This window comes from Nicotiana sylvestris, chromosome 2, assembly GCF_000393655.2.
Source record: "Nicotiana sylvestris chromosome 2, ASM39365v2, whole genome shotgun sequence".
In the NCBI taxonomy this organism is placed as follows: Eukaryota; Viridiplantae; Streptophyta; class Magnoliopsida; order Solanales; family Solanaceae; genus Nicotiana; species Nicotiana sylvestris.
In genome coordinates, this window is record NC_091058.1 from 124,798,445 (window position 1) to 124,820,907 (window position 22,463).

Below are 22,463 nucleotides of genomic sequence, written 5' to 3' on the forward strand. Positions count from 1 at the left end.
GCAGACACAGATCCAGTCGGCTGAGCCATACCATCACCTCCCCTGTTAGGACAACCCCGCATCATATGGACAGGCTATCCGCAAGAATAACATGCATCAGAACCTCGACGGCACAGTCCAAAGTAGGCCTTGCCGCAATGATCACAACGTGGTGTTGTGGGTCTCGTCTGACTAGTATCCCTGTGATGTTGCGAGCCTGATGCCTACGAACTCTGACCTAGACCAGAATGGGTAAATCGATCATATTAAGGCCTCTGAAACTCTGGGGGAGCACTAGCTACAGGTGGCGCCGAACTCCTCAAAGACTGGGGCCTGACGCTGCCTCTGAAGTCATTAGAATACCTTGCAAATCTCGCCCTCTTATGCTGGCCCCTATCCTGCTCCCTATCTTCCCTCTGTTGTCGCTTACGATCCTCTAGGGTCTGGGCATAAGCCTGAATGCGGGAAATATCCATGCCCTCCACCAAGGAGGCTGTCGTGCACTCATTTATCAGATGTGGTCCCAATTCGTTCACGAACAAATACACCCTATCATTTCCTTTTGTTTTTACTTATGCAGAGACAGATTCGTGTATTTCTATTCAGACTTTATTTGTAGTATTCATAGATGGTCCGTAACATTGTGACACCAAATTCTGGGTAGAGTTATACTTAGACTTCCGCAGTTTGTATTAATCTAAATTATCAAATTTCGTCTTCCGCACTGTTTTTGTTATTATTATTTCCGCTGCTTTTGTTATGTTGTTTTGGAATTGTTAATGGATTAAAAATGAAAATTGTTAAATAATTGGACTAATTGGTTTGCCTAGCTTTCACTAGTAGGCGTCATCACGACTCTCGAGGGTGAAAAATCCGGATCGTGAAAAATCATTATCCTTCAATATCTCTTGTCTAACTCCGTATCTCATCTTAGCTTCGCAATTGATGGAATTACATATTTAGCATCTTGCCGGCCTCCATGACTTGTCTCAAGCTCGTTGTTAGTGGTGCACCCATCTGTTTAAAATCCTAGATCTACTTCTGTAGTAGTACATGGTAAACAACTAAACAATTATCACAAATAATACTATAACTCCTGAAAATTTCAAGAAGATTTCAACCAGATGTGAACCGCGTCAGAATGTGATCCTTCTACTCAGTGGCGGAGCCACCTTATAGGAAGGGGTTCGCGGAAAAAAGGCACTGTATAGGTAGGTAAAAAAATAAATTATATGTATATATACTATGTATTGACTCCCTTTAATTTTCTGGTATATTTACTTTTATATATTTTGACACCATTTAACGAAAATTCTGACTCCGCAACTGCTTCTACCGACACAAAACTAATAGTAGCAATAGCTTGTCTCTCATCTGCCATTCTCCATTTATCTGTTCTCGTTTTCAGATTTTCCTATCTTGTTGTCGATCAATTTCAGCAGCTGTTGACACGTTTGGGTAGCCAGGATTATGGAAAACGGATGTTTGGCTTTTATTAAATACACAGTAGATGTCCATAGGATGTACGTAGGAGGATATTAGATGTCCATAGGATGTACGTAGGAGGATATCAGATGTCCATAAGATCAGAAGCGGTAGAGATTGAAAAGGCTAGGTTACACATTCCTCTCGTACATGTCTTTTGCTCAGGGATGACAATGGGGCGGGGCGGGTTTGGCAAAACCCACAAAAATTTCAACCAGCCCCGCCCCGCTTAGACCCGCCTCGCCCTGCCCCACTTAATTTTTTTTTAATTTTTCCTTAATTTTTTTAGCCAAAATGACAGTACATTAAGACACAAGGCTAAAAGGCTAACCACAGTCAATGTCATGTCGATGTTCTTCAATTAATTAATGGCTAAAAGGCTTATACCAGTTTGAAGAAAGCTTACAAATAAATAAGTAAAAGATGGAATGAATAAATGCAAAAGAATATGAGAAATATTATGGTAAAAGATTTTTTTCAAAGTGCTGTGCAGAAAAATGGATATGCATATTAGAAAACATACACAAATTTAAGTGTAAACTGTTAATCTATACAGTAAAAAAGTGATAACTACGATTCAAGCAAACTCCTAATTTTTTTTATAAAACTAAGACAAAATGCAAAATAAATAAAGTAAGAACGGGATCATTTCTAAATTCTAATCCAGGGTACTAAAATAAATCTAATCATGATCTGGAAATTCCAAACTGTATCTTAAATTCTTCAGTAGACCCACTTCGGCTTAATTTTGGTCCATCCACATTTTCATATTCTCTTTTAATTAATTGCGCCAAAAAAAAAAGGTCCAGCTCATAAAAGACCAAGTTATTCTAAGATGCCAAGTTAGGAATTAAGATTGATTTTATGATGAAATGGATAAATTCAATTCAAGTCAGCTTTTTTATTCAAATTAAAAGAATGTAAAATTGTAGTTGAAATAATTGCTTTGTTTTAGAAAAACTAAAATTCAAAGTTGTCCCACATTAAACCCGCAACCCACCCAGCTGAAAAAATATTTAAATATGATTTAACCCGCCCTCGCCGCCCGCACCCGCATAAGAACTGTAAACCCACCCCGCCCCGCATAAAAAACAAAACCCACTCTGCCCCGCAATCGCCCCACCCCGCCCTATTGTCATTCCTAAATTTTTGCTATTAAATATACTAATTACTTTTATTATGGTAGGGTCGGCCTACCTCCACCATTAAGGTGGCTTTGATTATTAAAAAGAAAAAAGGAAAAAAGAGAGAGAATTACAAACTAGATGTTTTAGGTGTTAGGAAAAGCTAAGCCATAGGTTATATGTTAAAATTTTTATTTGTATTATCTCTTTCATGCTACTTTAATATTAGAGACTTTTATACTTCTAATACTACTTAATACTCACAACATTTCCTTGAGAACCACTTATTTAGTTTTAAATTTGAATTTCTAGGTAGAACATTATTTTGTTAACACAAAAAGAGAATTATAAGGAGAGTAACATAACTACATAAGACCTTATCTTCCAACCGAGATGAAGAATGAACATGTCCATTCTTTTGTAACGACACAGATATATATAACGACACACAAGTACGGTTTGCGTACAGATTACCCATCCTAAACCTCACCTGTTGGGAATATACTGGGTATGGTGGTGTTGTTGTTGTTGTTTATATATATATATATATATATATATATATATATATATATATTAGGCAGACCCAAAAAGAAAAAAGAAACCCAAAAAGAAAAAAGAAAAAAAGATGAGGGTGCCTGTTTCTCCACGCAGACCAAATTAAGTAACTTGACTTAATCGGCTAGGCTTAAAACTTGCAATGAATTTAAAGTTCATACACTAATGGTATGAAAATTATTTGTATAATGAGGTCAGTGCTTAAGTAATTATATTCATTGGTTATCCGGTAAATTGGCAACTAACGTACTAACACATATTTAAATTCACTAATATATCAAAAAATATTACACTTCAAATAAATCTTAAATACACTTACATTAGTAGCTAATTGAGATATGGTGATCACTAAAAGGTCAGACCCAGCGCATGTTTCACAAATAAAATGACTAAGGCGAGTTATGGCATCTAGAAGACTAGATCGAATGGATTGAAATTCTTATTTGCCCAGAAATCGTTTTCAATAAATATTTTTAAATTTGCTATGAAAGTTATGGTTCTATATAGTATTCAATCATATACCAAAAAAAAAAAAAAAAATCATATACCAAACACAAAGAAAGATGATAGAGACACGGCAACTAGTTTTACTAGTTACTAGCTAATTGAAAGTATAAATTGCAGGCTAAAGAAACCCAAATTTCCCACCCGCATTTCTACTCCCTTCTGTTTTTGCGAGACTTAATAACTCTTCAGCTTCCTCCCATCATCACCCCACTTTGGTGTGTATATATATATATATATACCTTCTCACCATTTCTTAATTCACCTTCTTTCGTTCTGTCGTGATCGGTATATATAGCTTATATTAGAGTTTACATTGTGTATATTGTTGAATTTTTACATCATCAAGTCATTTTTACATGTTATAGCATACTAGCTTATTTTATTTTTAAGATTACAAATTTCACATTTTAAGCTTACCTATAGATATTCTTTAGTCGACATGATATAGTATAAAAAAATTTACATTGAGAAAATATAATCTGATTGAAATTAGAGGCGATTAGACTTTACAACCTATTTCTTTCGAGTATAATCAGTTCTATGCAAAAATTTAAATACATACATAATTATATTGTTGGTGCATGTAACCTATTTAGATGATTTTAATGTCTTTTTATCTAGCCAAGTAAACCTTATTAACAATACACTGCTAGCATACGTGACTGTCTTATCATTAATTCACCTTTTACCGTGTTATCATTAATCTCCGAAATTAAGATAGTTGTTGTCTGGAATACACACGAAGAACCTAGAGAATAAAAACGAGAGAAAAAGAAGTGATTTTCTTCTTAAGTGTACTCTTCAATTTCGTCATGTGCATGTGGTAGCTCTAAATAAACTTCAAAATCAACCAAATTAAATGGACATGTCAATGGAGTAAATTAAAGTTCTTGCCAAACGAGTAATAGGGCCATCTTTTAGCCTTTTTATGTTATGTGAATAGGTTATTTGAGTTATCGTATGAAAAATTAGTGAATACATAAAATTAAACAACGTCGTACACTAGCCAATCCTGCACCTGTGATGGCTACCACACAATTCGTATTATGTAGGACTTTGTTCTATTCATAACATCTTTCTTGGCTTGTAACTTTCTTCGTGCTAAACATATACAACTTATGGATTATCATAGTTCCTCTTTTGCCATTTCTGAAATCTAAACTGACCTCTAATTTTTATTTTTATTTTGCACATATTTTAGATACGCCACTCACCAACTATTTTAATGTCTATATATATCTCTACCTTTTGATTTCACCATATGTAGAGAGAGAGAAAAGTATGTTTGCTAAATTCTGATTAAAAATGGGGAATTGCAGAGAGAGAAGACATGGCAAAGGGAAGTTACGAGAAGGCCATTGTTTCACTCCAGAACATCCTCAGGTTTGGACCATCGTATGTACAACATTAACTCATATATGCTTTAAAAAGGAATCGTAAGATACTTTTATTTTTAAATATTTAGAGAAAGAACCAAAGTTGTTCCTTTTAACCTAAGTACTTGTTCAAAGTTGTGTTTTAAAACTTCTTCAACAAAAATATTTTCAAATATCTAGCTGCTAAAACAGTTTTTTATAAAAGTTATTGAAAATTCATTTTATATTTGAATGATTATTCCAGAAATGATAATAAATATATTTACGTAGTTGAACTATATTGTAACATATATGTTTATATAAATTCTATATTCATTATAAAGTAATAAGTACTAAAGGAGTAATAGTGTGGTACATAATAGCACTTGCATACGAATATACATTTTTTGCTTAAGTAGCAATTTAATAAACCAATAGCATTAATAATTATGGGTGTTGGATTTTGAAACCATGCAATTGAAGTGAGAAGGAAGAACTGAAACCGGTTGTAGCAGAAAGAATTGATGAAATCACATCTGAGTTACATACGACAAGCTGCAATTCCTTCGACCCTGTTCAAAGGATCAAGACTGGCTTTTATTATTTCTTTTTTTGAACATAAAGATACTTATTTATTAAACATAAGTACTAAGCATTATAAGAGTAGCTTTGATCATGATGATCAAGGATAGATGGTAACCCATGCATGGCATGCGAATTACCCATAGCAGCTAGAGTTCTACAACACTTAACGGAATTTATTTTTTCACAAACTTCACCACACTTGTCTGCTAGCATCCTGGCCAAGACAAAAGGTGGTGGATACAACCAAAATGCTAATTTATTTGAGACTAAGCTGGTCATTCCATGTTTTGCCAATTTGTGAGCTACCTCATTCCCCTGCTTGAAGAGGTGATGCATTTCCACAGTGCCCATTTGTGCCAGAAGTAACCTGCAACAATTTATAATAGAATCATAAGTTTTGCATCCATCACGAATAAAAGTGATTACCTGTGTAGCATCAGTCTCTATTTCCTACGAATAGAGTTTCCTGTTATTTGCAATACAATGTCCTTCATAGAGAGCCATGAGTTCCGCTTGAACTGGATTTTTTACACTTATCTTTGAAGTAAAACAAATTAGCCAGTCCCCTTTCTCATTCCTTATGATCCCTCCAATGCCTCCTATACATTTTTCCTTATTATAGGCACCATCTGTTTAGTTTATATCATCCCCTACAAGGTTTCGTCCAACTGATGGTGAGAATGACTTTCCTATCCCAATTAGACTCCCTATTTGTAAGTAACACGTATTCGACTTATTGATCAATGATCTTACTGAGGTATGAGCGAATGGTAGTATTATTAATATTGTTACTATTCCTAGTAATCCAAATATTCTAGATAATAAAGGGAAACAAAGTGTTCCAATTGATTAACTTATTGGGAATCATGGGACTTTTTAATTGTAGAGAATGAAGCCATGTTTGGCTTGAAAGATGAGAATTGGAAGTGTCAGTTCCCAGATTATCCTAAAAGGTTTTAGCATTTGGGTATACGAGAAAAATATGCTTAAGAGATTCAGGTTCTTTACGACAAATAGTACATATTTCATCTATGTTTATGCCAATATGGGAAAGGTATTTTCTACGTGGCAATCTATTGAGGTTGCATAGCCACAAAAAGTGCTTAATTTTATTAGGACAGTGCAATTCCTAGATCCAGTCACTTTTGATTTCAGGGTGAACTTTCCCTTCCAAAAGTTCGTAACAAGACTTGGTCGTAAATAGACCATTTGAGTTACTATCCCAGGATAAAAAATCAGATTTGGTGTCATTGTGATTAAAGTTGATTGGATTTTAGATATAATTTCCTTAGGGATATCTAAGAAAATATTACCCAAATCCCAATTATTCCTAGTTCTAATATTACATACCCTAAGGGAGGATTCCTCTTTAGTTAAAGGGACAATGACATAGCTTTTAAGGGCTTTGGAGTTGGTTATCCAATTATTATCCCATAAGTTGAGGGTTGAAGAATTATGAATAGTCCAAGATAGACCGTTTTGGCATAGTTCCCATCCCCTTATCACACTTTTCCAAATGAAGGAGCCCTTATCTTTTGGCTTATGAGAGTATTTTTTAAGAAGTGTTGAAGCCCAAAGATTAGTGGTATTGTTTGCTAATCTCCATGCTAGACTTGCTAGTAGGGTTATGTTTTTTGACCGATCTTTCCTTAGTCCCAGCCCCCCTTCCTATTTAGGTGAAGTAACAATACCCTAATTAACTAGATGTAGTTTTTTCCTATTTTCGGTTGAGCCCCAAAGGAAATTTCTTTGAATTTGGTCAATAGTCTTAAGGGTTTTGGGGGGAAGCATAGTATATTGCATGTAGTAAGCAGGTAGACTTGCTAGAGTAGATGTAATTAGGGTGCATCTACCGGCTAGGTTAAGTTTGTCACATTTCCATCATGAGAGCTTACTCCTCATGGTATCAATGATAAATTGGTAGTCTTTGTGACTGGGGTTTTTGCTAATGATGGGAAAACATAGATATTTCTCAACAGAATTGCATTCCTTAATGCCAAGGGATTTAGAGATATTAGATCTAGTTGTCGTATCACAATTTTCTGAAAATATTATCCTAGATTTTTTAACGTTTATTGTCTGCCCAGAGATGGCACAAAATTGACTAAGAACATATTTTATAGAAGAGGTTGTATTATTATTTGCTTTGCCTATTAGAACCAAATCATCTGCAAAAAATAAATGAGATAGTTGGGGGCAGTCTTTACTAAGGGAGATAGGGTTCCAACTTCTTATATCTACTAGGTGATTTATATAGTTTGATAACAGCTCCATGCATAGAATGAAAATATAGGGGGACATAGGGTCCCCTTGCCTAATCCCTCTACTAGGTTGAAAAAATATAGTTTTTGTTCCATTTACTAAAATAGAAGTGGATGAAGTCACTACACATGACATAATAAGTTTAGAAATATTAGGAGGAAACTTGAAGAAAAAAAGAGTCATGTATATGAAGGACCATTCAAGTTTATCAAATGCCTTCTCAAGGTCAATTTTTATTAACATTGTCCCATTGTTTCCTTTTGCTTTTCTGAAAGAGTGAATGAGCTCTTGGATTATTATAGCATTGTCTCTAGCTCTCCTATGTTTTATGAAGCTAGATTGAATAGGACTGATGAGATTGTTTAGAAAAGGTTTTAGCCTATTTGCAATAATTTTGGTGATTATCTTGTAAATAGTATTACATAGGCTTATAGGACGAAAATTATTGAGGTTGTTAGCATTAGGAAATATGGGGATAAGGCAAATGTAAGTAGAGTTTATTTCTGGAGGAATAGCATTATCCTTAAAAACGTTGTGACAAAAAACATTCATTGAATCTCCTATTATCTTCCAATATTTTTGGTAAAAAAAAGGATGCAAACCATCCGGTCCGGGAGATTTAAAAGGTTTGAAGGAAAATATAACACTATTAATTTCTTCATCTATTAAGGGTCTGTCCAAAACAGATAGATCTATTGTATGGAAACTAGTTGTGCTATGAAGTAAGTGAGTCATATCTGTAAGGGTGTGACTAGTGAAAAATAACTTAGAGAAGTGATCAAGGGTATGGTTAATAATGTCAAGGTGATTGTTAATCCATACTCCTTCACTATTCTTAAAAAAGCTAATATGGTTTTTTCTTCTCCGGTTAGATGCACTTATTTGAAAAAATCTAGTATTTGCATCCCTTTCGTTTAGCCAGGTGATTCTAGATCTAAGCTTCCAATAGTCTTCCTCTAATTTGAGAATGTTATTATAATTTCTAATTAGATATTTTTCTAAACTTTGAAGGAAAAAACTAGAGGAAAGATAAGGGGATTTTTGTATGCCATTTATTCTGGCTAGAAGCAATTTCTTTTCGCTAAATATGTTTTCAAAGTGGTCATTTCCCCATTTCATAATAAAGGTAGTGAAGGAATTGGTTGCCCCCATTAGATCTTTATTCTTCCATTGGTTTGCAACTATATTACCCAAATTAGGATGAGTACACCAAATATTTTCAAGTCTAAAATTCTATTCACAGTGGTGAGTAATATTATTGAGCTTAACAAGGATAGGCTTATGATCCGAGTGTATCTTAACAAAGATATGTTTCCAAAGTGGCTTTTATTATTTCAAAACAGGGATATATGAGTAAAGCCCCTATGTTCCCTTCTTTTTCTTTTCCCTAACATGTTAAAAGTGTGTCATTAATATTCACACAATGATAATTAAACAAAATAACCTTGAAATGACACAGCCTAATTAAACTAATTTCTTACATGTATCAGCAAAAATCCAGAATTATTTGAGAAACTCAAGAAAGGACAGGAACCCAAGGTAAAAGATCTTATTACTTTTGTTATTTTTTATGCCTTAGAGTAAGCGTAAAGTTATCGTTGTGTGACCTATAGATTAGGGGTATTGGAATAAAATAGCCCAAAGATCAGGGGCGGATCTAGCATGTCATATATGGGTTCCCGTGAACCCAGTAGCTTTTGTCCAAACAGTGTAAAAGTGTTCTAAAAATTCATTAAATATCTACAAATATTTAAATTTGAACCCAGTTACTATTGGAAATTTACTCGAAGTCGTTGCAGGAACCCATAAACATTAAATCCTAGATCCGCCTTTACCAAAGATACTCTTAACATAGTGTAATATTGTCTGCTTTGGACCAAGTCCGCATGTTTTTCCTCAAAATACCTCATACCATTAAGAGTATCCACCTCTTTATAAGTAGAATCTTTTTCCTTTTCTACTTTCAATGTGAGACTTTATTCACACATATCTGATTATCTATATCACACCCTTCGGGTACAGGCTTTCTACGGACCCTGCGTAAATGAGGGATGCCTTGTGTACCAGAATGCCTTTTAGTATCTTTGCATTAGTTATCACAGCAAAAAAATTTATTGGTTGGTAAAATATAACTAGCTAGTCACACAATGTACGAGTTGTGACTTCTCAGGCACTGAATTAGCTCAACCAGTAGGAAGATTTCTTTTCTTTTTTATACTTCATAATTTAATTTTCCATAGTTAAAAATCATGTATCCAACCATGTAACAGTTTCTGGTGTTTGCTTGCTCCGATTCACGAGTGAGCCCATCTCATGTGCTGAATTTTTAGCTCGGTGAAGCTTTTATGCTTCGAAACATCGCCAACATGGTCCCTCTTATGACAAGGTCATTTATCAATTTAATTTCTATGCATTAGCTCCTTCTTTCTATTCTGTAGTTATATTGTTAATTTACTTTACTTCTTTGTTGGTGTGAGCACGTGATTTTTGCCCTATATGAATTACTCCCATAAATTCAAAACAAAATAATTTCTTCAGTGTTGGCAATTTTGTGGATTTTTGTGATATTTTCTGTTAATTGTTTGCATTCGGCTGTGCATGTTTATTTTATTTTAACTAATGAAAAACACAAAAATATGTGGCATTTGTATGTAGTATTTAACTCTATATTCTAGGATTAATTAGCAAATTAGTTGTTTTAAAAAATGAAAAAATTACAAAAATTGGCTTACTTTTGCATTTTTAGCCTTTTAGCTTTAAATTAGTAATTTTCACTTTTAATTTAGGAGTAATTAATTTCTGTAAATATCATAGTAGATAATTAGCCTAATTTTAAAGATTAGATCAAGTTAGGGGTTAATTTGGGATTTCAATTAATTATAGAAAAAAGAAAAGAGGAATAATAGAAAAAGAAAAAGAGAAAAGGAATTTGCTATTAAATATCTGTTGGGCTAAAATCCAACCACCGGCCCAATTGTTATGCACTGAAACCTGGCCCAAACCTGGGTCTCAACCTAGTCTGGTCACCCCTTCATCCGAAACGACGTCGTTTTGATATCCTTTAATCTCAACCGTCGAGGTTAGTTGATCTGACGGTCCAGAACTAACCTCATCTTGATATATAATTGTCCAAACAACCCCCCTACCCCCTCTCATCTCCTTTACCAGACCCTCATCACCTCCGCCGGAACCGCCTGCCGAAAATCGTCTCCACCGGCGGCGGTACTCCAATCGACACCAAATTAACGCCATAGACTCCCCTCCTTCCCCTCTTCCCAAATCTCCAAAACCCCTTCATCGAATCTTATCAGAACTCTTCGAATCTTGAATCGAAGAGGATGACCAAAACCCTAACTCGTCCAATCGGCCCCAAAATCACACCACAGAACCACCCTGACCCCCTCTTCCCAAATCCCGGGTCGATTTCCCTCGAATATTGGTGAAGCTCATCGAATCTAGATTTGAATGAATAACCCTACAAGTCCAAAGGTCAGAATCATCGAGGTTTAGAAGATTTAGGGCTAAATTGATGTTACTCGTGTGTTCTTGATATTAAGAACATATGATTAACTTCGGATTGGGCCGGAATCGATGAGTTGAAGGCTGTCACTTAGGCCCTTTTGTTCGGGTCCTCTTAGGTATGTTTCTTTTCTTCTCCTCAGTTCTTTTCCTCCTCTACTTCTTCGTTTCTTCTATTATTTGTTGTTCCGTTAGGTCTTTTGTGTTCGTTTATGGGTGTCTATTATGCATGTTATTTTAAAAAATGTTAGGTCACATGGCTTGATTAGTTAGGTTAGTTTTATCTGGTAATCTCTTTAATCTTAGTCCAGTACTTGATTTCTGTTGTTCATACTCGTCTCTGTTATGAACATTTTGTTTCAATCAAATCGACTTGGGTTGGGTTTGGGTTTATGCCTCTGATCTTTGATTTACTGGTTTAGGCCAGACCTGTAAAAATTCAATTGGGTTGAATCGACCCATGTTTTGGCCGGTTCCTTCGGGTAATAACAGGGTCATTAAGGGGTAATTTGGGTAGTCTAGGCTTGGGAATCGTATATAACCGAACTAGGAAGCTTCCTAGAAGCTGGGGTGGGGGCTATTATGAAATTCTGAGGTTTACACTAGGGATTTCTAAGCTAAAATGTAACTTTCAGAAGGTTTTAAGTGCAATTTTGAACTCTTTGAGGCTGCCCTAGTAGCTTGCCTATAAAGACATTGTTACTTGGAGCTCAAGTCAGATTTTGGAGAGCTAAAAAATCAGAAATACACTAGACGATTGAAATTTAGAAAAAAAAACACTATTCCATTGGAATTCTGCCCAAAATCTTAAGCTGTTCCTAGATTACAAAATAATTTCTGAAGCCTTTAAGTGTAAATGGCTTGATCTTGTGCTGGAAAAGCTTTGGGGTTTAGTTTTGTTTGAAGTTTTCACTGTTCCTTTGGTCTTTTGTTTGGATTTCTGCAAAGTTTTCAAAGGTTTGCAGCATTTTGGTTCATCTGAGGTTAAGTGTGAATTGATTTGGGTCTTGGGGCTTGCTGTGTGTCAACCTGTGTTGAACTTGGGTTTTTGCTGATTGTTACTCAAATCTGTGTTGTGCTGCTCGCTGCTAGCTACAGATTCTTCACTCTTGTGGTTTCTATTTTATTTCCAGGTATTTCCTTCAAACTTTGAATAGAAATGAAGCTTGTTATGGCTATTTGTGTTGGAATCATGTAATTCGAGTCGAAGAAACTGATTGTTGCCCTTCTCTGTTACATTACCAGCTTCGAAATCTATTATATTTTGTCTTCATGGTCCTCCTAGGCTCACATAAGCTATTTAGTTTCTTGTCATTATCTTTGTAGATTCTTTTATGGTGTTGTATAAATATTTCCCTTTCACTTCCTTAGCTTAAATGTTTGAAGGTCCCTGATCCTATGTATGAGTGTGTAAAGAACTACTGCAAAGAAATTTTAGTAATGTCAAGTATGTTTCAGGTCTGTTTTGGCCTGTTGAGACCAGTGTTGTTGAATGGAGAGCATGCTGCTCAGTTTCCCTAGTTTAGCTATACATTTCAAGCCTTGCAGGTTGAGGCCTGTTTATTGTTAGGAAGGAAGGTTATACATATGTTATCTGATTCTGAGGAGACTCGATATCGAGTCTTAAAGCCTTCAGCATTGGGCCTTGAAATCTGGCTTGGGCTCGTTTGGGCCCAAAGTTCATTTACCTTGTGATGTGGTCTTGTGAGTCCAAGGCAAGCGTGAGTCCGAGGTGCAGACAAGATCAGAATTATAATTTTAGTTGCTTTATGATTAAATAATCAAAGAAGCAAAGATGTTAGTTTGGTCATGTGCTTAACATAGTTTTATGATTGGCATTCAATAAAATGTGTACAATTCTGAGTTTTTATGCCTGATTTGGCGTTGAAATCTGCAGTTGGGCCTTTAGTGTTGGCCTAGTGTCTTTGGATGCACTACCAATTGCGTTCAAGACCTCTGTTTTATTTGTGATATTGGGCCTGTTGTTGTTTGGGCCTGCCTTTTACTTTCCCATCTCAGTGCTATTGATGGCCCAAGCCATTTTCTTTCGAATATTTGACCATGTTCTCTTCCGGGCAGATTTCCTTCTAATTCGTTTGAGCATTAGTATTAAAAGTAGGATTCAAGTTTCTTTAATGTTTTAATTAATTAGATCGCGTTAATTAGTTGAGGTGTGTCATATTAAATGATGCCAATAGTTATGGCCCTCAAAACTAAGTTTAGAAATACCTTTAATAGAATAATTTGGGGGATGCCGTGCCAAATAAAATTTCAAAATTCATGGCCCTCATTTAATTAAATTTAGTCGTTAGAAATCGAGGCGTGCCATTTAGTTGAATTTCCATGGCCCTCGCAAAGCTGAAACGCGTAGTTGCTTTAAGCGCGTTATTTCAATAATATTACCTTCCTAAACTCGGGTGTGCATTTCATGTGACCCAAATCAAATCTTAAACGTTAAATAAAATATGTTTAGGATTGCGTGTGCATTTCATGTGGCGCGATCCAAAGACGTGTTTTAAACGAAGTTTAATCTTCTTTAAAAATTAAATAAAAGCGGTTTGAAAGTTAAAATGCACCTAGGTATAAAGGTGTTTTTATAATCAAATAATTGAGCTCAAAATAACAGTTGAGCGACCGTGCTAGAACCACAGAACTCGGGAATGCCTAACACCTTCTCCCAGGTTTACAGAATTTCTTACTCGGATTTCTGGTTCGCGGACTGTAATACAGAGTCAATCTTTTCCTCGATTCGGAATTTAAAACCGATGACTTGAGACACCATAAATCTCCCAAGTGGTGACTCTAAATTTTTAAATAAATAATCCCGTTTCGTTTGTCCTTTAATTGGAAAAACTCCCTTATACATCCCTTCCACGGGGTGTAGGTAAAAAAGGAGGTGTGACAGCTCTGGCGACTCTCCTGGGGAACGAACCCAGAATCTCTGGTTCAGGATTCAAGAATTCGAGCTTAGAGTAATTGTTATAGTTGGATTTATCCATTATTTGATTTTGTTACATGATTTGGGCCTAATGTGCTAATTGATTGCTTTTACCGCTTTGATATTCCGTGAACTGTATATAAATTGTTGCGAAATCCCTCTTCTCTCTAAGTCTTCTAAATCATGAAGAAGTGTGCACTTCGTGTGACTTCTTTTCTGTTAGAGTCATATTCCAAATTTAGAACGAGGTTCAGACAAGTTGCAAAGCCGGTGAAGCTTCTATATTCTCGGTACGCTGCCCCCCTCGGCTCGAGCTGTCCACTCGGGTAAGCCAAGTCTAGAACAAATAAACCCAGGTTTTTAAAACTTAGTATAACAATACCTCATGTCAGATCCCTAGTAGGAACGTTTGTTTGCATCATGTGCATTTTGACTTTGGAGACTCAACACAGGGGTTGGGTCTTTCTAGGGCAGGTGTACCCGAAATAAAAAGATCATCCTGATGCATCTTACTTGCTACTTGTGCATTTATTTGCTTCGGATTTGCATGCTGACTGGCTTTTGAATAAAAGGGAGAGGATTTGGAAAAGAAAATAGCAGTGTGAGGTAATTACCTGCGGTGAAAACCAATGTCCCTAAAAGTATACTGAAACTCTGCCGAAATTTTGAAAAAAAGAGGGGAATTTTGTGAATTTTAAAAAAAATAGGAAAAAAAAATCTTTGTGGAAAAGAAAAAAGAAGTTGGGTTTATTTTCTTAAAAAAATTTCCCGAACTATGCCAGTTTGATTCTCAGAGGGTGTGAGATACGTAGGCAACCCCCATCGGGTCCAACTTCCTTTTTGCAAAAAATAACACAAAAGAACATTTCACTTTTATTTGAAAATAATTAGGGTGATGTCATTCTTGTCAGAAATAGCCAAATGTCCCTAAATCGGCACCGAAAGGCTGTTTTTCAAGAACAACCACTTTTAGTCTCTTTTAAAGGTTTTGGCTGTCTAACCGACGCAGCCTTAGAATCTTTGTTTTCGAAGTGCTGAAAGGCCGTATTGGCAAAGCCGGATATTTGTGTGAAAAATTTGGAAAAAAAGGATGGTCATTTTTCTTGAGTCAAAACGAGTCATAGTTTCCTTTTAATTAAAATCACCTTAATAAATGTGCAGGATGAGCACCATTCAAAATGAACCTTTCTTAGTCAGTGAAGAGATCCCTTTAGAGCTACATATGTGGTGGCATGATTTAGGGGAAGATAGAAGAAAGGCTGTGACAAAAGCATTGGGTGGTCTTATCGGGCTCTTGAAGGTTAAGCCAAGAAAAGACGTGATTGAGGCCTTGATACCATTCTGGGACCCAGCGCATAATGTATTTCACTTCGCTGATTTCTAGTTAACTCCTACACTGGAAGCGATAGCAAGCTATGCCAGTTTCGAAGGGAATCTTAGAAGTCAATACCCGGTGGCACCAAGAATAGTAACCCCTTATAAATTTTTGGACTTGTTAAGCATCGGTCATGACATCCGAGATGGAAATTTGGCCAAAGGATTCTGTATCTTCTACTTTCTATATCGACGTTACGGGAATCCCCGTGGCTTTGAAACGCCAGATACCGGTCTTACTCACGCGGGAAACCAAAACAAGTGGGAAGCTCGGAGAGGATTAGCTTTCATAGCGGTGTTCCTGGGTATTTTTGTTTGCCCTAGAAAAGACGGAAACATAGAGCTGGGACTTGTAGGGATAGCCAACTTTATAATGAAAAAGGCAAATGGGACTATAGTGCCGTTGATCTTGGTGGAAATTTACCGATCATTGACCCATTGTCGAGAAGGAGGGAAGTTCTTTGGTGCAATATGTTGTTACAACTATGGATGGAGGAACACCTTTGCCACCGTCCCGGATACTTGAATTGTGGTATGACTGGCCTTGAATGCATCGAAAACATGAAAAGTGGGTAGAGGGTTATGATTTCCCGGATGGTACAGAATCATGGCATGTTCATCTGAGATCTTTGAGTGCAAACAAGATCGAATGGATGATCGGGTGGCTCTCGATCAATGAAGTGATCTATATGTCGGTCGAGGTGTTTTTTTGCTGCTGATGGGTCTTCGAAGTATCCAGGCTTATGCTCCGCACAGAGTCCTACATCAATTAGGATGATACCAGACCATCCCACACGATGAAGATTTGAGTCGGCAGGTCATTGAGTTAGAGCCAAAAGCTGCCTTTCTAGAAGAAAAAGTGCGTCGGATTTGGCATCAGTGCAGATTCTTAGGGCCTAATACTCAAGTATGAGATCTATTCAGAGGCGAGGTAGAGCCCAGTTATATTTCTTGGTATGGTAAAATATCCCGCGTGCAACATGATCCCGAAAGTCCCGCAAAGATACCCCATGTCCAACAGTTCACTGACGGAGCACAAGTGCAATGAGACTGGTTGGCCAAAGAAAACGGGTATAGGGCTACCATAAGCAAATTGGAAAAACAAGTCAGGGACCTTCAGTTTGAAAATATCTTGCAAGCCGCGGCGGACGAAGGAGAAAAGAAAAATCTAGCCATAGAAAATGAGGCCCTTCGAGCCCAGATTCAGAAAATGAAAATAGCGGCAGAAAACCCAACCCGAAGTGCCAAAGAAGAGAAACTCATAGCTAACTTGAGGAAGAAAGTGAGCGACTATAGTTTTAATTTGAACAAAGCAGAAAGTGAACTAGCCAAGGCTCGAAAACAGTTGGCTAAAAATGCAGATGAACGAGCACGCCTGGTTAAGTAGTTGAAAGAAAAGTACGATGATGAGATCGCGGGATTAAAGAAAAGGGCCATCACCACGGAAAATAAAATGATCAAACAGGGGAAAGACTTCAAGTTTGAAAGAGAACATTGTTATACAGCATTGGCACAATTAGAAATAGATTTGCAACAACTTCAGGAGCAAAATCAAGTGGCTGAGCAAACTTTGGAAGCCAGGGGCCAGGAAATCGGGCGGTTGCTACAAGAAAAAGGTGTCATAAGAGAGAGAATTAGAAACATCGCCGATTATATCGTTATGAAGTGCCAAGTCTGTGAGTATATGACTCGCACTACCTTCTTCGCGGTACTGATGATATTTGTTAAGCAGATAATGAGTAACTTGGACCGACTTCAAAGGGATCTTGCATATAGGCTTGCGGCGAGACCGAATGATGTCCCGCGGGCACCAGGAGCATTGATGTATTCATAATAATTCATTTGAGTCTGTATTTTCTTTCTGTTGGAGTCTGTTATTCGTTGTCGAGTCTGCATTTTCTTCCATCGGAGTATGATAGTTTATTTTTGGAGTCTGTATTTCATCTTTCCATCAGCGCTTGTTAGTTTCTCTTGGAGTCTGTTAGTGTTGAGTCTCTGTAATCAAAGCATTTGCTTTTTAAGAAATTGAAAATCCCTAAAATTGTTTTATTTACTTTCGTACTTATCTCCCAAAACTACGCTCGGTCTGATTAATGCGGGGTCATGATACGTAGGCAATCTCCATAGGATTCGACCATAACCAAAAGAGAAAAAAGAAAGAAGAAGGAAAAAAAGAGAGCAAAACAGGAAAAAAAAGGAAGAAGAAAAAACAGAAGAAGAAAAGAAAAGAGAGAAAATAAGAGGAAGAAGCAATGGAAAAACAAGAGAGAAATGAGAGGATAAAAACAAAAGAAAAGGCCAGAATGGAAAAAGAGAAGAAAGAAGTTGCAAATGGAAAAGTCGGGATGACGCAAGCAGCCGATCAAATGCATAATAGAAACGGTTAACTGCTTAGGTGCATTCATTCCCCAAATGTGCGGTTACTAATTTGTTAAAGCCCTAACCACCAACAAGGTTGTTGTTGATGTATTGAGTCCAGGCAGGTGGTTAGCTGATTGGCATTCTAGCAACTCACTCATACAACACCCGATCAAAAGACAGGCTGAATATGGCCAACCAAGAACCGGAGACAAGTATTGTCGACCCGTCAAAAGAGGTGGAAGAACTGGATGTTAATGCAATGAAGGAAGAGATGTATAAGTTAAAGCAACAGATGGCTGAGATGTACCAAGCCTGGGCAAAGGGGCATCCACCACCGGTTTATCCCGCCAACCCTGCTTATATCCCACCATCGGACCAACCTCAGGAGCCTCCCACTATGAACTCATCTCCAGCCGTTCCCCTCTACCAACAATGCTATGGCACCACTTCCCATACTTATCAAGCTCCACCACCCAAACAAGTCCCATACCCTCCTCCACCAATCACTCCTGTTTTGGTGGCACCTTCATCCGCTGCATTACACCGATCTTCGAGTGAACCTCTGTTCCAAACTCATGAAAACCAGTACTATCCCCCTGAACCCACCTTTAAAGTTCCAGAACCATATTCTTACACCCCTCATCTTGATCTCTCGGCAGAGACCGAGAAGCCACCCAAAAATCTCGAGCATGAAGAGATGATCAGAAAGGTCAAAAACTTAGAACAATCATTCAGATATATGAGGGGGTTGGGAGGTCAAGTAAGTGTGGCCTATAAAGATTTATGTCTGTTCCCAGATGTTCAGTTACTAGCAGGGTTCAAAATGCCCAAGTTTGATCTGTACGACGGGCATGGTGACCCAGTAGCACACTTAAGAGGATTTTGTAGCAAGATGAGAGGAGCAGGTGGAAGAGATGATTTGTTGATGGCATATTTCAGCCAAAGTCTGAGTGGATCGGCATTATAATGGTATACCAGACAAGATCACAGCAGGTGGTACACATGGGACGATTTGGCCCAAGCCTATGCCTGCCATTTTCAGTACAACCCTGATATTATCCCAAACCGTCTGTCATTAACAAAGATTGAGAAGAAGCCCGGTGAGAGTTTCAGGGAATATGGATTCCGGTGGAGAGAGCAAGCAGCGAGGGTTGACCCTTCGATGAAAGAAAGTGAGATGGTTGATTATTTCTTGCAGGCTTTGGAACCCACTTATTTTGGTCACTTGGTGTCAGCAGTGGGCAAGTCCTTTGATGAAGTTGTAAAAATGGGAGGCATGGTTGAGGAGGGACTCAAGTCCAACAAGATCATGAGTTATTCAGCAATCAAAGCGACCACCCAGGCCATTCAAAATGGTACTGGAGGTGTATTCAGGAAAAAGAAGAAAGAGGACGTTGCGACAATTGAGTTGGGAGCTTGGGTCAGTTCCAGGAACCTTCCACGTTACTACAACCCACCTCGACCCTACCACCAAACTTACCCCCATACTTCATATAGCCCACCGCAACACTACTACCCACCGCCAGATCCCCATTTTTCCGTCCATCATGCACAAACCTATACCCAACCTTCTACTCATGCACAATGGCGTTCACCAGCTCCACAAAGTACATACCTAGCTCCACAAAATGCCCATCCACCCCCAAGAGTCTACAGAAATCCCCCTGGAACAAGTTTTTGGCCAAATCAAGCCTTTAAGAATGAGAGGTTGCAGAAGCAGAAGACTTTCACTCCATTGGGAGATCATATGCTAGTCTATTCCACCGACTGAGACAGTTGGGTATATTGAATCCGATCGAGGCTAAACTGCCAAATCCCCCTCCCAGAAATCTTGACCGCTCGGTGAGTTGTGAGTATTGTTCAGGAACCCCGGGTCATGACACAGAGAAATGTTGGAAATTGAAAACAGCTATTCAAGAGATCATTGATACTAATCGGATTGAGGTCCAAGCCCCGGAGGCACCCAACATCAACCAGAACCCGTTGTCGGCCCATCATAAGACTAATATGATTGAGATAGTGCATAAGGGAGGGGAGCATAAGAAGCCTTCGCAAACCGTCATGATGATTCGGCCTAGTGAAGAAAAGCCGTTTGAAAAGTCAACATGTGAGAAGTTTATGATCAAGTTGAACGGGGCAAATAATGAACCATCTGTGGAGGTAAATAAGGGGTCCTCAAGTGACGTTGCAGGAAAATATGAAAGAGCAAAAGTGGTTGTACCAGGAGTGACGAACAAGCCTGTGGTAATTGTGAAGGGCGCCCGCACAGATCCTGTCATTATTAAACCGGTAACTCAATTACTGATAGTCAACAGCAAGGCAGTCCCATGGAATTATGAACGAGTGACAGTGACTTACAAGGGGAAAGAGGTTAAAGAAGAAGTGTGTGAGACCCATGGTCTAACTCGATCGGGGAGATGCTTTGCCCCCGAAGAGTTGAGAAAAGCTAAGACCTCAAAAGATAATCCAGTGTTCGTGAAGAAAGCGGTGACCGAGGAAGAAGAAGAAGAATTTCTGAGAAAGATGAAAGTACAAGACTATTCCATTGTAGAGCAGTTAAGGAAGACACCGGCTCAGATCTCGCTCTTGTCATTATTGATCCATTCAGACGAGCATCATTGGGCTTTGATGAAGATCTTGAACGAAGCCCACATTCCTGACAAATCTCAATAAACCACTTGGAAAAGATAGCTAACAAGATAATTGAGGTAAACGGAGTCACTTTTTCTGATGATAAGTTGCCCGTGGAGGGTACCAAGCATAATAGAGCCCTCTATCTGACGGTGAAATGTGAAGATTCCATGGTTACTCGGGTACTGGTTGACAACGGTTCCAGTGCAAATGTTTTCCCTCTTTCCACTGAACAAGTTGAAAGTGGATGATGAAAGAATCACAAGAACAATATCTATGTTCGGGGATTCGACGGTGGAGGGAAAGATTCGGTCGGGGACATAGTGCTCGAGCTTACAATAGGGCCAGTTGAATTTACTATGGAATTCTAGGTGCTCGATGTGGCTGTTTCTTACAATATGTTGTTTGGTAGACCCTGGATTCATGTTGCCAAAGTGGTCCCGTCCACTCTGCATCAAATGGTTAAGTTTGAATGGGATAGACAGGAAATTGTTATACATAGCGAAGACAATTTGTGTGTTCCCAGTGATGCCATTGTTCCATTCATAGAGTTTGAAGATGACAAGGGGCTGTGGGTTTATCATGTTTTTGACACGGTATCGGTAGAGAAAATTCCTGAAGGGAAGTGCGTGCCGACTCCAAGGGTAGTTGCTGCATCAGTCATGGTAGCCGTTGAAATGTTGAAAAATGGTTTTGTGCCGGGGAAGGGCTTGGGTTCATCTCTGCAAGGTATCGTACATCCGGTTTCTCTTCCTAAAAACTTGGATACATTCGGTCTGGGGTTCAAGCCCACAGTCGCAGACGTGAGAAGAGCCAGAAAAATGAAATAGAGAGCATGGGCCCTTCCAAAGCCAGTCCCGCATCTTTCCTGATCGTTTGTCAGGCCTTGTACCAGAAAGTGCCCAGTGATGATGGTACCAGTTTGGTGGTTGATGTGGATGGAGATTTTATGGAAAGGTTCGAGAGGATATTCGCCGATGTGAACGTATCGGAAGCTGGAGAGGGTTCTAGCAAGGCGGATGTGCAATTTGTTGGGCCCAGTGCAAAGATTAACAATTGGGAAGCTACTCCTCTCCCCACCAGGAGGGAGTTTTGGTAGTTTTATTTGATTTTCTTTCAATTTATCTGGATTATTCCAGGGTTGTAATTCAGATGCTATGTTCCGTCCGTTTGGATGTATAAACCCCGTTATCTTTAATTTCAATGAAATGCAATTTCTCTTTTCCTCTCTTCCTAATAGTTTTATTTTTGTTTTCCTTTCTTCCTTGTATAGTTCTTTTTATGTTGGCTTCAATGATATGACATGCATGCAGAATCTTCGGCCCAGTCTTAAAAGCCAATCTAATTCTGAAATAGTAATTCAAGAAATAGAGTGTGATGTTGAATCGGAATATGATGAAGATGAAGCCTTTGAAGAGATTAGTAAAGAATTAAGCCATTTTGAAGAAAAGCCCAAGCCTAACCTGAGTGATACAGAAGTAATCAATTTAGGGGACCAAGATAATGTCCGGGAAATTAAAATAAGTGTCCATCTTGAACCACAGCTCAGAGATGAGATAATTAAAACACTGTTTGAGTATAAAGATGTTTTTGCGTGGTCCTATGATGACATGCCAGGTCTAAGCACTGCTTGGTGGTTCACAAATTGCCCATTGATCCGGCATTCCTCCCTGTCAAGAAAAAGTTGAGGAAATTTAAAACTGATATGAGTGTGAAAATTAAGAAAGAGGTCACCAAAAAGTTTGAGGCCAAGGTCATTCGGGTCACTCGGTATCCCACATGGTTAGC

The 22,463-nt window shown here is 38.1% G+C and overlaps 1 pseudogene; it reads left to right on the top strand.

Annotated features, from left to right (window-relative positions):
- The first annotated feature begins 4,839 nt into the window (after positions 1 to 4,839).
- The window catches only part of LOC104213849 (carbonic anhydrase, chloroplastic-like), a 28,354-nt pseudogene continuing 10,730 nt past the window's right edge, over positions 4,840 to 22,463 (top strand).